Below are 12,582 nucleotides of genomic sequence, written 5' to 3'. Positions count from 1 at the left end.
TGGAATGCATAAAGCAATTTTTCAAAAAATTTATCGACTGTACCGACTACATCCATAACCTGCAGACCACTATGGGCAAGGAGCTAACATTTTCCCACCTCATTCTCTTCATCGGTTTAACTATGCTATGTTGGTCCCAAGCCCAGATAAATAAGGAGCCAACGTACTTTGTACTATCTTCAGTAAAACAAAAATAAAATGCTGAAATCAGGAAAAGACATAAACAAATTATAGTTGGAGTTATTCCTCCAAGCTAAATACTACCTAATCTCTCTTGGTGACAGGTCCCGCGACAGGCTGACCAAGAAAATGAATCGAATGTCATTATAAACAACACGATAGGATCGAGCGTACGCCACGGAAAAATGCAAGGGCGTCCACCACAGTCGACGCAACAGGACGGGCCCGGGTCCTGTCGAGAAATGGGCAAGGATTCTTGAACATGGACACGTCAGGACGTAAGCAAGTTAATCCGAGCAAATAAAAACATACCTGCACGCTAAATGTTGGCACCCTAACTGGAATGACCGAGGAACTCGCAAGAGCCCTTCGGAGAAGGCGCATTGAATTTTACTCTCTTCGAGAAACCCGATGCCCTCGTGCCAAAAGCTGCGCCATAGAACGCGAACGCGGTAAAAATGGCCATAAACTTCTCTGTTTTGGTACCTCACACCCACACACTCATTGCCATCTGAAGGGGTTTCCGTGATGCCATTAAAGAAATCGAATGATTTGATGATCGGTTGATGAAGCTCACCATTATTTCAGCTGATCGAACCATTCATTTTTCACCGCATACGCACCACAGACAGGTCGACTTGATGCCGAGAAAGAGCCTTCTGCCTTCTGGCAACTTCTCGACGAAAGGACTTGTAGCGTGCTTGCTGACAATTATATCATCATTACCGGCGACCTTAATGGCCATGTGGGTAAAAAGGCAGACGATAATAGGTGCCATGGAGAGTAAAGAGGATATGATCGATTATGCGGACACTCGTGACTTTCTACTTGTGAATACATGGTCTAGCAAACGATTGTCCCGTCTTCTTCATTTTCTAGTGGAAACAGCAAAATGAAAATCGAGTAGATTCTCATAAGGCGTCGACATGTTAGACCATCGCACCTCAATATCGGCCTTTAATTGATATCTTGCAAATGAAGCAACTAATAAAAGAGCTTGAGGAACGTACTGACAGCAAGAAGGAATGATTTCACTTCCGCCATTACCAACCATTACGAATGTGGTAGAATCGTGGAACCAAATCTAAGGTACGATACACAAAGTGGCCTATGCAACTCTCGAGGTCGATACGCTTGGTAAGCGGTTCGTCAACCGAAATACCTGACTTTAGAATAACGATGTCCAAATAAAAGTCCGTGAAAAAAAACACCTCTACCACATATTTCTCGACGATAAAACGCTGACCAATTGGTAAATTTTTACGAACGTCAATTAGGAAGGAAAAAAAGCGATAGCTATTACCCCGTGCTATCCATCTGTATCGACTTGTCAAAAGCTGACACCAACAGACACAAGATGTCGAACATCTTTGTTGCCGGATAGGGCGGTTGTGGTTACGTTCAAGCGAACAGAGATATTTGGGCCCTAGCGTGGTGTTGCCTTTCAACACGGGCGCCGGACTCCTTAGTTCGATAGAGATTTAAGTATGCCTGGCATACACAAGTATGAATATACTACTGTAATAATACCATTGAGTTTGCCTCAGCGGTGCTCTGATTGTAATCCCAAAATCAATCCATGTCTTAAGAAGTCCGTGGCTTTAAATCAACTCGGCAGTGAGACGTAATTGTCAGCACCACTGTAATCAAGGAAGCAGTAAAACGAATGAAATCTAGGGAACAACAACAACAACAGGACCTGACAACATCGCATTTCAGCTCTGGAAAATGAACAGTGGGGGCCCAACACTGTGGCTGATTGAGTTATTCAATTGGGTTGTTCAGGAAGGTAGAACACCATCTGACTAGCTAGAAAGCGCCACAGTGCCAATATGGGAAAAGACCGAACCGGTTGCTGTTCCAAACCATGAAGAATTTTTAACGCATTCTTGACAACCGTATTAGCGAAATCTTTCAAATAACCACTAATTATGGCGAATTTGTCAAGAACTGCGGAACTTCTGACACAACTCAAGCTACACAGTTACACATGGAGAGCCATTGTGACAAGTATCGCCCTCTCTACATTGCATTTCTGGATCTAGAGAAGGCTTTTGGACATGTTCTACACGAACTCATCTGGGATGCTCTGCAATAACACCTGGGTTCAATTGTAGCAAGCATATCAAAGCCACTTCGGGTCTCTGTCGGTATTCATCATATAATCCCATCCTCTTTGTTCTTGTTATGGATACTGTCACATGGGACATCAAACGTCGCGCGCCCTATTCACGGCTTTATCCAGATAATGTTTTCCTAACGTTTCCCAGCAAAACTGATTTCGAGCAATTTTTGCAAAAATGAAATGATCGCCTCATGCAATACGCTCTCAAGCTGAATCTGAATAAAACAGAATTTAAGTTAACCGATGGTAGATGTAGCCAATACTAAATAGAGAAAGATATGACCCTGCAATTCATATGCACTTTCCCGACCCTCTCAACCTTAGACGAAGATACCTCGGCAAAGTTTTCTTCAACAAGCAATCTGCGCACCTCCTTCCTCTGGAATATGTACTCAAATTAATAAAAGCTTACAAACGCCGCAAGCAGAAATCAGACCGGCCATTTTAGGGGATGGTACAATGGAAAAAAGGCCTAAGAGCTTCGAACTGCAGCTCCCTCACTAAACCAAACTAAACTAACTAAGCTAAAACTGGATGACGGCACGATGATTAAGAGGGTAGAGCGTTCGAATCCCAGTCGTCATGGGTGTCTATACTCCACTAAGGAGTAAACGAAAGCACTAAAACTGGAAAGTATGCTGATGAAGCAGTTATGAATTTGTAGAAAAGTAAGCAAGTTCCACAATAAAGCCAACCAAGGGTCTGGGATTCACGGCAGGACCTATTCATTACAAATCTGATACGAAAAAACGGAAAGTAAGCTGTTTCGAGAAAATACGAGTTGTAGCTTTGCAGGAGGTGTTTTAGTGAGTAAAAAGATGGCAAAATGGCACGCAGACTAACACGAATAATTTCCAATATTACTACTTCAAAATCTGACCACATCTTCACAACAAAATTCGAAATTTTGAATGATATTGGAATTAGAATTTTCAATTACAATTTCATAAAAACATAGTAACATACATACATGAACTTAATTTGAGAGTATAAACGCAGCTTCTTTTTTACGGTTTTGTTTGCAAAACAAAACCTTATTAAATCGGTTCAATGTCTGTCTGTCTGTCTGTATATCAGTCTGTCTGTCTGTCACAGGCACTTCCCTCAGAAACGGCTATATCGATTGACACAAAATTTGATGAGAAGGTGGAATCTGTGGATCCCCAGACATGCAGTGAGTGATATCCTTCTACGTTGAGATTTAGGGGGGTCCCCATACATATAAAAGGGGGGTGTAAAATTTTTTTTCTCCGAATATAGTCATGTGGGGTATCAATTGAAAGGTCTCGATTAGTCATTTTCGAAGCCGGTTTTTAGATTTGTTAGAAAGGGGGAGTGGGAGGGGTGGAAAGTTATGATTTCTTTAACGGACCCATTCTCAGAAACTCCCCAACCGAAAAATATGAAAAAATTCATGAAGCTACCTATACATGGTGCCCAGGTATCAAAATACTCTCCATATCAATATCTGTTTAAATTAAGTTAACAATAGTAGATTACCATATTTTTGGGAAAATTGAGTAAGTTAAGTTTATCTCGGAGCTATAAAAGTTGGTAGTAGTATAAAATATAATATGAAGGATATTATCTCCAAGTTTGATCAAAATCATACCATTAGTAACAAAGTTACAGTAGCTCAAAGTTGTCCTTACCGTGTAAATTTACAACCCCAAGTACTAAATCTGACATGCTAAATGCATATATAACGGGCTACGTACAAATGGGATAGTTCTACCCTCAAATATACTCACACAAGAAGCAAACAAAAAACCTTTCATACCTGAAGCGCCCAGCTTCCGATTTCCCGACTTGTTTTTCAAATTTTTCAGTTAGGTAGTTTCTGAGAATGAGTCCATTAGAGATCTCAAAAACCAGACTGGTTTACACCCCCCTCCCCCCCAACCATTTTACACGTATGAGGAAGCTCCCCCTTAAATCCAACGAAGAAAGATGGAACTAACTGCATACCTGGGCGTTCACGGTTGCCACCTTCTAACCAAATTTCGTGTCAATCGCTATAGCAATTCATAGCAGGCGGGTGACAGACAGACGGACAAGTAGGAAGGCGGACAAACGGACAGACAGACAGACATTAAAACCAATTTTAATAAGGTTTTCTTCGTAAAAAAATCAGTAAATATAAAATTCCATACCTCTTTATCTAGCTATATTGATATAGATTAAAACCATTTTTTTGTTTTCTCAAGCTTTAAAAGGGGTTTGTTATACTGCGTGCCACAAAGCAGCTCAACTGCGGCAGGCTTCAGAAAAATTGGTACAGAGGCTCGTGATAAGCACCCTGACTTGTATTTCTCTGCGGCCTTTTCTTCAACTCCAAAAGAATTATCTCTCTAACTTGTTTACCCCTTGACAATGACAAGTCGGGAAACCGAAAGCTTGACACCGATAAAAATTCCATTGCCCTCTATTTTTTAGAAACCGATTTAAAAAAATCTTTTGATGGAAAGTACTGTGTTGACAATAGTGAACCTCACACGGTTAACACTCGCAGTTTAATATTATTAGCAAATGTGAAGAACTACAACAGATACAAACAAGTTGGAATATCGGATCGTACCCATATTTCCGATTCATTTCGTGCGCAAAAACATACAAATGTACATGTGTTTAATGTACAAATGTATCTATCTGAATTAGACACTATCCGCAAACTTCATTAGCACGCATATACTACATACCTACATACACATGTTAATAATTCTTTCCGAGCCCATTCATATGAACTCACTTCGTGTAGTATTGAAGAATTGATATGTGATGATGACGTCATAAACGTTGTAGAATGCACGAAATTCACAAAAAATGGCATAGTTTCACCCTATTTCAGCATTCTCCTAAACGGCCTCTTCCAGTGAACTACCCTGCTTGGCGTTGGCCAAGCTCGCGCACTAGCCCCTGGATGTTTAACTAGAGGACCGTGGTTGCTCTCGTTCCGGGTTGCCGAAACCTAACTTCGGAACGATGGGGTAATCAAACACCACTGAAACAGAAAACACTAAAGGGGTTAGAAATAATACTTGCTTGATTTGCTTGGCTTAAGTAAATGACAACACTCGCGACTCCACTTCAACAAACCTTTATTTTCTAATCACAATATTCTATTTCTCTCTTATTAATAATTTTTACTTAATTAATCTCAAAAGCGATTTAAAGTAATTCCCGCGCGTAAAGTGTTCTCGGATAGAACCCTTTAGCTCTGTTCAGAAGCTTGTAAACAACTCAAAATTAAAAGTAACGTTATTCTTAAAATCACCTATGTTTGACCCTTCCGTGTTTACACATTGCTTTGAAAGTGTTCTTGTACACAACACAATAACACTTGTTTGTTATTATAATTTTGGTTGTCGGCGACAAATCGATACCTGCGGTTGCGCTGCGAACTGCTGACACGGAAGAAAGTCATGTCGAGGCCAAATATACCATTTGGTATGTAACATGCTGATGCAAAGGCGGAAAAGAATCTCGTGATGTCCAAACAGGCCATTTGCATAGCATGTGATGTAACGACGGAAGAGGTTAAATGCGCAGGCAGACTGGGTTTCATGGGGCTAGCTCCAAAGATGCGGCTGCTGGAGAAAATCCGGTGAAATCGCTTGAACACACCCTCTATAACTTTGTTAATAATAGTCAGATTTTCTTCAAACTTCTGTACTTCTGGGATGGACATAAGAGAGTTGCCGGGTAAACAGATCACATACTCTTACCAATTTTCGTGACAATCGGTCTAGCCGTTTCCGAATAAATTGGGTGTGACAGACAGATAGACGGACAGACAGACACCGACTCGATTCTAATAAGGTTTTGTGTTTACACAAATCCGTAAAAAGGGCTGGGGAGAAGTAGATTCTTCATTAATGGAATTTTAATATTTCACTCGAATGTCAATTATTCTTGTAAATTATGACGTCAGCATCTTATTTGCATGACTTTAGAACCAGTCAGTTCGCGCGTTTCAACTACTATAACTTTGGCGTTGATGGCCCGATTTCCGTGAAATTTGGCATGTTTATGCAAGATATTGTCCTCTGTGCTGTTGCAATTTATAAAAGTTGATAATGTACTATTAGTAAGTTTATTTGAGCATATATCGAAATGGAAAATCTTTTCAGGCCTAAACTGAGAGTTTCCGAAAATGAGTCCTGCCTCACTTTGAGTGTCTACATTTTAACTCTTTACTCGCGCACTTTACAATTCACGTCAAAACTAACATCAGTTCCGGAAAGTACTAAGCCATTTCATTTGATACCCCACACGGCGGTGACATTTCATAGTTCTCATCCGTTCACCAAATCGGATTGGTTTACTCGTTTTGAAGAAAGGTGCCTATGGCAGACAGGCAGACTTTGAATCGATTTTAATAAGGTTTTGTTTCACACAAAACCTTTAAAACCATGCGCAGATTTATAGAAATTAATGGTCAGGCCAGCTGTTCTGTCAGAATCAAATGGATAAATTAGCTTTGGAATATCCAAAGGTGCCCTATCTCGAAATATTGCATACTTACTCTTAATTATTCACACAATTAGGACGGAAGCATGAATACTGGGGTCATCATTTCTGTAAAAGAAGGGAAATAGAAGAAGCATATTATCACGAATTTAATGGAGTACTTCCAGTAATAAACTTATCCTAAACCCTAAACAATTAGATTCAATACACTGTGGAATATTGGGAAGTGCGTAATTGCTATTCAATTTAGTGCGCTTTCAAATAATTATGTATTCCCTTTACAAATGATATAATAGCGTCGACGCTCCCCTTCAGCCTTCCAACTAATTACAATTATTCAATTATTCACTTTATATTGATCTCCACTCTAGCGAGTGACTGCAACCAACTATGAGGATGCAATTAGCCTCCCTAACCTAGAAAACCTCGATAGTGCTGTATGGCATTTGAATAGCGTACCTGACAGTGAAAACATTTTGAATTATGAGATGGTATCCAGCTTGTCTGCGGGTGAACCTGATGGGGATATATATAAAGTTATAACTTGTAAACCATCACATCATTCAATTGCCACTCAATAAATTTCAATCACACATTTACGATTCCCATTGACCCCATTTAGCTCCAATACGTAATTTCCTGTGCGGGGCTCCTAGCCGCAAAGGAACCTCTAACTGCATGGACTAAAGTCTGCACATGAGTTCGATAAAAGGCAATCAATTACTGCTAATTAAAGCTCCAGAGGTGTTCCCCCCTCACATAATTAGATTACACTCTACGGAAATGAAGCAGGCGAGATCGCACAGGAATGGATGAATAGATACAAATATGTACGCACGTCCCGTCAATGTAACTGCGAATTAAAAATCAATATTTCAATACGGTGTGGTGAGTAGAGAGAGTTTAGCATGATTTGCGGATTTGTCCAGGACACTACGTGTTTGGCAGATTAATTTATTATGTCTCTATTCCCGAGCATTTACGGCAAGTCACCTGTGTTCCGAATGTTTTCGGAAAGATGGCAAACAATGAATGGTTTATCAGCAATTCCCTTTGCAAATGTTCGCCACTCACGGAGCTTATTATCCCCCATGAATAATTTAAGGAACTGGACCAAAAGTCAGTCTGGATTTAAATTATTAATATATGTACATACAATGTCATTAAAAACAGAGCTTTATCGTATAGAAGAAAGCCCAATGACATAGCCTATTTATGTGTGATCTAATTATTTTCACCTATGATGTAGTTACCTTGGTTTACATGCTCCATTTCCCAAAAAAAAGGTAAATATTGAATTAATGTTAAAATGTAAGTAATATTTCCGATAATGACAGTAACTCTCACTGCTCTGTTTTTAAAGTTTTATATTAAAATCGATTCACCGTCTGTTACTCGAAATGGCTGGAGCAATAATCACGAAATTTCGGTGAGAATATGTGATCAATGAATCGCTACGCGAGTGAATAATAGCGTATAACTATTATATGTTTTAGAAATTTACCCGAAATCCCCCTTAAGTTCATTCTCGAAGTATGAAATTTGACATCAGTATAGCTGATAAGAAAAGACACAATTCAGGAAAAGCAATCCAAATATTACTAACAAAGTTATAGAAGCTCAAAGTTTTGTATTAAATGTAAATTCATTTTACTCAAATGGTCCTACGTCCGCCATCTACTAATGGCGCACTAATTTGACTAGCAACCCGCCCCGCTCTTCATTTTTAAGGTTTTGCTTGCAAAACAAAACCTTATTAAAATCGGTTCAATATCTGTTTGTCTGTCGGTCTGTCTGTCTGTCTGTCTTTTTTTTTTTTTTTGAAGGGGTGGAAATCTTCAGAAGACACTGGTCTGGGCACCAGTGTGTTGGATTTTTACCCACTAAAACCACCCCCGACTCCCTCCCTGCCCAACGGAACCACCCTAAGGTATTACATCCCGGGGCGGAGTCAGCTCATTCTAGCTTAATCCCGTTTCTTCTATACGCGGCATACGTGACTCCTCTCCTCTTCCTTTCGAAATTTATTTTGGATAGATGCGATCATGCAGTTGGCCGCATCCCAATTCTCTTGTTTTGCTAGCATTTTCGCCACCAGATTTTCTGATACCAGCACCTCTCCTAGAGTCTCCTCTAGATTCCTCCTTTCTTCCACAAATCTCGGACAGTGCAAGAATATATGCTCTGAGTCCTCTGGGACTTTGGCGCAATTTGGACGGTCGAGTGAGGTCTCCAACTTAAACCTGTGAAGGTAGTGGAGATATCCTCCATGTCCCGTGAGAAACTGGGTGAAATTATAATTAATCAGACAGTCCTGAAGGCAGAGCATACCCACAGGGCTGTCTTCCTGTAGACTGCTTTCAATTTACTAGTGTTAACTGACATCAGCAACGCCTCCTCCGAACTGGGGTCGCATAGGGCATGATTAAGTTCACCACCCTGGCTATAAGCAGCCTAGAGGTATGCCGTGGCTCTCCCACGTTCGGCATCATCCTCGCCTGGGTCATACTAGCAGTGGATGATTTATCACAAATATACTGTACGTGTTGCTTATTGCTGAGCCTCTTGTCTATCACCACCCCCAAGTATTTGATGGTCGGCGTGGAAGTGATGATATGATTCCCGATTCAAACACAGGCGTAATTTCTCTTCTGGCGCTTCGTGATGAGGACCGCTTCTGTTTTTTCGTCTACAAGCGTCAGACCAGAGCTCTCTAACCAACATTTAACAGCACTGATTGCCTCGCTTGAGTATAACTCAGCATCTTCGAGATGCTTGGCGGCAACAACCAGTGCTATGTCGTCAGCATAACCCACCACTGTGGCTTGCTCCGGAAGGGGAAGATTAAGAACGTTGTTATACATAATGTTCCACTGTAGTGGGCCCAATACAGAACCCTGTGGAACACTCGCGGAAACAACATACTCCTGGAGTCCATCATCGGTGTCATACCAGAGCCTCCTTTCAGTTAAGTAACTATCGACGATAGCAGCGAGATAGGCGGGAGTACCAACCTTCGCTAGAGATTTGCCGAATTAAATGCATTTTTCACGTCCAGGGTTACTACCACGCAATATTTGCTGGTACTACCCTTTCCGTGGATTGCATCTTCGACCAAGCCAGTAACCAATTTGATGGCATCAATGGTTGATCTGGGTTTACGGTACCTGTACTACCGATCTGAAAGGTCGCCTTGGCTTTCAACAACTGAGATTAATCTATTATAGATGATGATTATTATGGGTCGGTATGAGGATGGTTCACCTGGAGGTTTACCAGGCTTAGCCAGAAGTACCAAATTCTGTCGCTTCCATACCGCTGGAAATATTCCTTCGGACATGCACGCTTCGAATAACTCAGCGAACATGTCGCGCCTGGATTTAACGGCAAGCTTAAGGGCCTTATTCGGTACTCCGTCCAGGCCCGGTGCTTTATTGTCTCCTATTCTACCGTAGATTTCCAGCAGCTCGCCTCTGGTGACTGGCGGAATTGCCGTCACATTCAGAGGTGGTTGGAATGTGTCCATGCTCTCCACTTGCTGGGGGAATAACCCCTGGATGATTTTCAGCAAGAGGGTAGGACACGTGACCTGCGGAGGTGAACAGCCTCTGAATCGCCCCGTCACGATTCCATAAGCTCTCCTCCACGGATTTACGTCCGCTTCTGAGCAGAGCTCCTTAAAGCATTTCCTCTTGCTTCGATGGATGGCGAGGTTGATGATTTTGCGGGCTGCCTTATAGGCGCACTCTTTCTGCCCCTGATCGACTCCACCTACCGCCCTCTGAGCTGCTCTTCTGGCAGGTGGCAGACTGATCGAAAACCGATAAGTTCATCATTCCACCGGTAGTTTAGTCTTCTACGGGAGAATGAGCACCTTCTAGGCATGGACGCGTCACATGCTTTGGCGATGCATTGAGCCAGATGGACGGCTCTTTCTGTAGAGGCGCCTGCTTTATCAAGTTGATCTAACCACACCTCTATGAAGGTCTGCTCATCCAAAGGTTTTGCAGACCAGCCTGAAATCTTTTTCGGTTTCAGGCATAATAGCTCTTTGGCCTGTGGCTCGACACATGTCTCAAAGAAGATTGCCTGGTGATCGCTGTGGGTGTAGCGTTTGCTGACGCACCGGGGCATACCACGCGCCAGCGCAGGGCTGACAGTCAGGTCTACAACCGAGCCTGACCCCCCTTTCTTCGTTAGCCAAAACTATGTCCATCTGCACGAAAACTTCTAATAAACTGCGCCCCTTAGCATTTGATTCTCTACTACCCCATTCTAGGGCCCAAGCATTGAAATCACCAGCAATCACCTTTGGACTTCGTCCCCTCGCGTCGAGAACAAGATGATCAAGCATTTGCTCGAATTCACTTGGTGGGGCGTAGCAGCTGTATACATATACACCACTTATTTTCGCCCACACAAAACCACTGGCTGCCTGACTTGACGTACACTGTAATAACGGTTTCTATACGGTTTACTTATGATGGCAATTTCCATCTCAGATTCGAACGTGGTCTGCTCAAGTAAATCCTGAGCGACCCTGCAATGATTGAGATTTATTTGAATAAAGTTCATTTTCCGGACATTTTCCACTTCCGGCAATATGCCGGTTATCCTGTCCCCCTTTCATCTCGCACAATAGGAATTTGGGTCCCTATTGCACTCCCTGGCAATATGGCCCTTCTCCCTAAACCTTCTGCATCGATCGGATCGATCAATGCTGCTGGTGCATACCTTCGCGAAGTGCCCAAACATGAGGCATTTAAAGCACCTCTTTAGTGAAGTTTGTTTTCTTAAACGGCAGACAACCCATCCAATCCAAACTTTTCCGGCCGCCAACAACTTCTGCGCTGCCATAGGCTTTCCGTAAGCCCACAACCGACTCCTCGGTGAGTTCTTTCAACTTGAATTGCTCCTTCAGAGCAGAACAAATTTCTCCTTTCGATGTCACTTCATCGAGATCCTTACATTGTATATAGATCTCATGTTTTTGGGCAGACACTGCGGCACTCTCCCCAAGTGAGTTTTTCACTTGAGTGCGAAAGTCATCAGTTTTGCCCACGGATCTTTTCAGTTCGAACATGAGATCCCCTTTCTGGGTTCTTCGGATTCTGTTTACATTTCCGCTAATGTCTTTTAGGTCGGGATCAGTTTTGACCTTTTTGAGTATCTCCGCGTAGGACAGATTGCCCTTACTGGAGATAACAATTGCATCTGGACGAGTTTGCACTTTTGCTTTTCGTTCCGCTTTTTAAGGTTTTGTGTAAACACAACAACACAACCTTATTAAAATCGGTTTACTGTCTGTCTGTCCGTCACACGCATTTTTCTCGGAGGCGGTTGTAGCGATTGGCACCAAATTTGGTAGAAAGGTGGGAACTGTGAACGCCCACGCATATAGTGAGTTACATCCTTTTACGTCGAATTTAAGGGGGGTCCCCATACATGCAAAAGGGGAGTGTAAATTTTTGTTTCATCAAATATAGTCATGTGGGGTATCAAATGAAAGGTCTCGGCGAGTATTTTTCGAAGCCGGTCTTAGTTTTAAAATTTGTTGAAAAACTGGGGAGTGCGAGGGGTTGAAAGTGATCATTTTTTCAACGAACCCATTCTCAGAAACTACCCAACTGAAAAATCTAAAAAAAAAATCAGGGGGCTGCCACTATATGGTGGCTAGGCTCCGAAATACTCGTCATACCGATACCTGGTCAAATAAAGTTAATGATAGTAAATTACTATAATTTTTAGTAATTGACAGGAAAACCCCCCTTAAGTTCACCCGAGAATCACAAAATTTTGCAGCGATG

The 12,582-nt window shown here is 42.0% G+C and overlaps 1 protein-coding gene across 3 annotated transcripts in view; it reads right to left on the bottom strand.

Moving 5' to 3' along the window:
- Positions 1–12,582, bottom strand: part of LOC119661346 — a 295,095-nt gene that overhangs the window by 210,908 nt on the left and 71,605 nt on the right. For 2 of the 3 annotated variants that reach the window (XM_038070648.1, XM_038070650.1), the window contains exon 2: positions 6,831–6,883. The exons of the other annotated variant lie outside the window; for it this stretch is intronic. The gene's annotated coding sequence lies outside the window, so the exon portion shown is untranslated. The remainder of the gene's footprint in view (positions 1–6,830; positions 6,884–12,582) is intronic. 3 annotated transcript variants of the gene reach the window in all.

This window comes from Hermetia illucens, chromosome 1, assembly GCF_905115235.1.
Source record: "Hermetia illucens chromosome 1, iHerIll2.2.curated.20191125, whole genome shotgun sequence".
NCBI lineage: Eukaryota > Metazoa > Arthropoda > Insecta > Diptera > Stratiomyidae > Hermetia > Hermetia illucens.
Note: the sequence above shows the minus strand (reverse complement) of the source record. Positions and strands in the feature narration are given on the sequence as shown.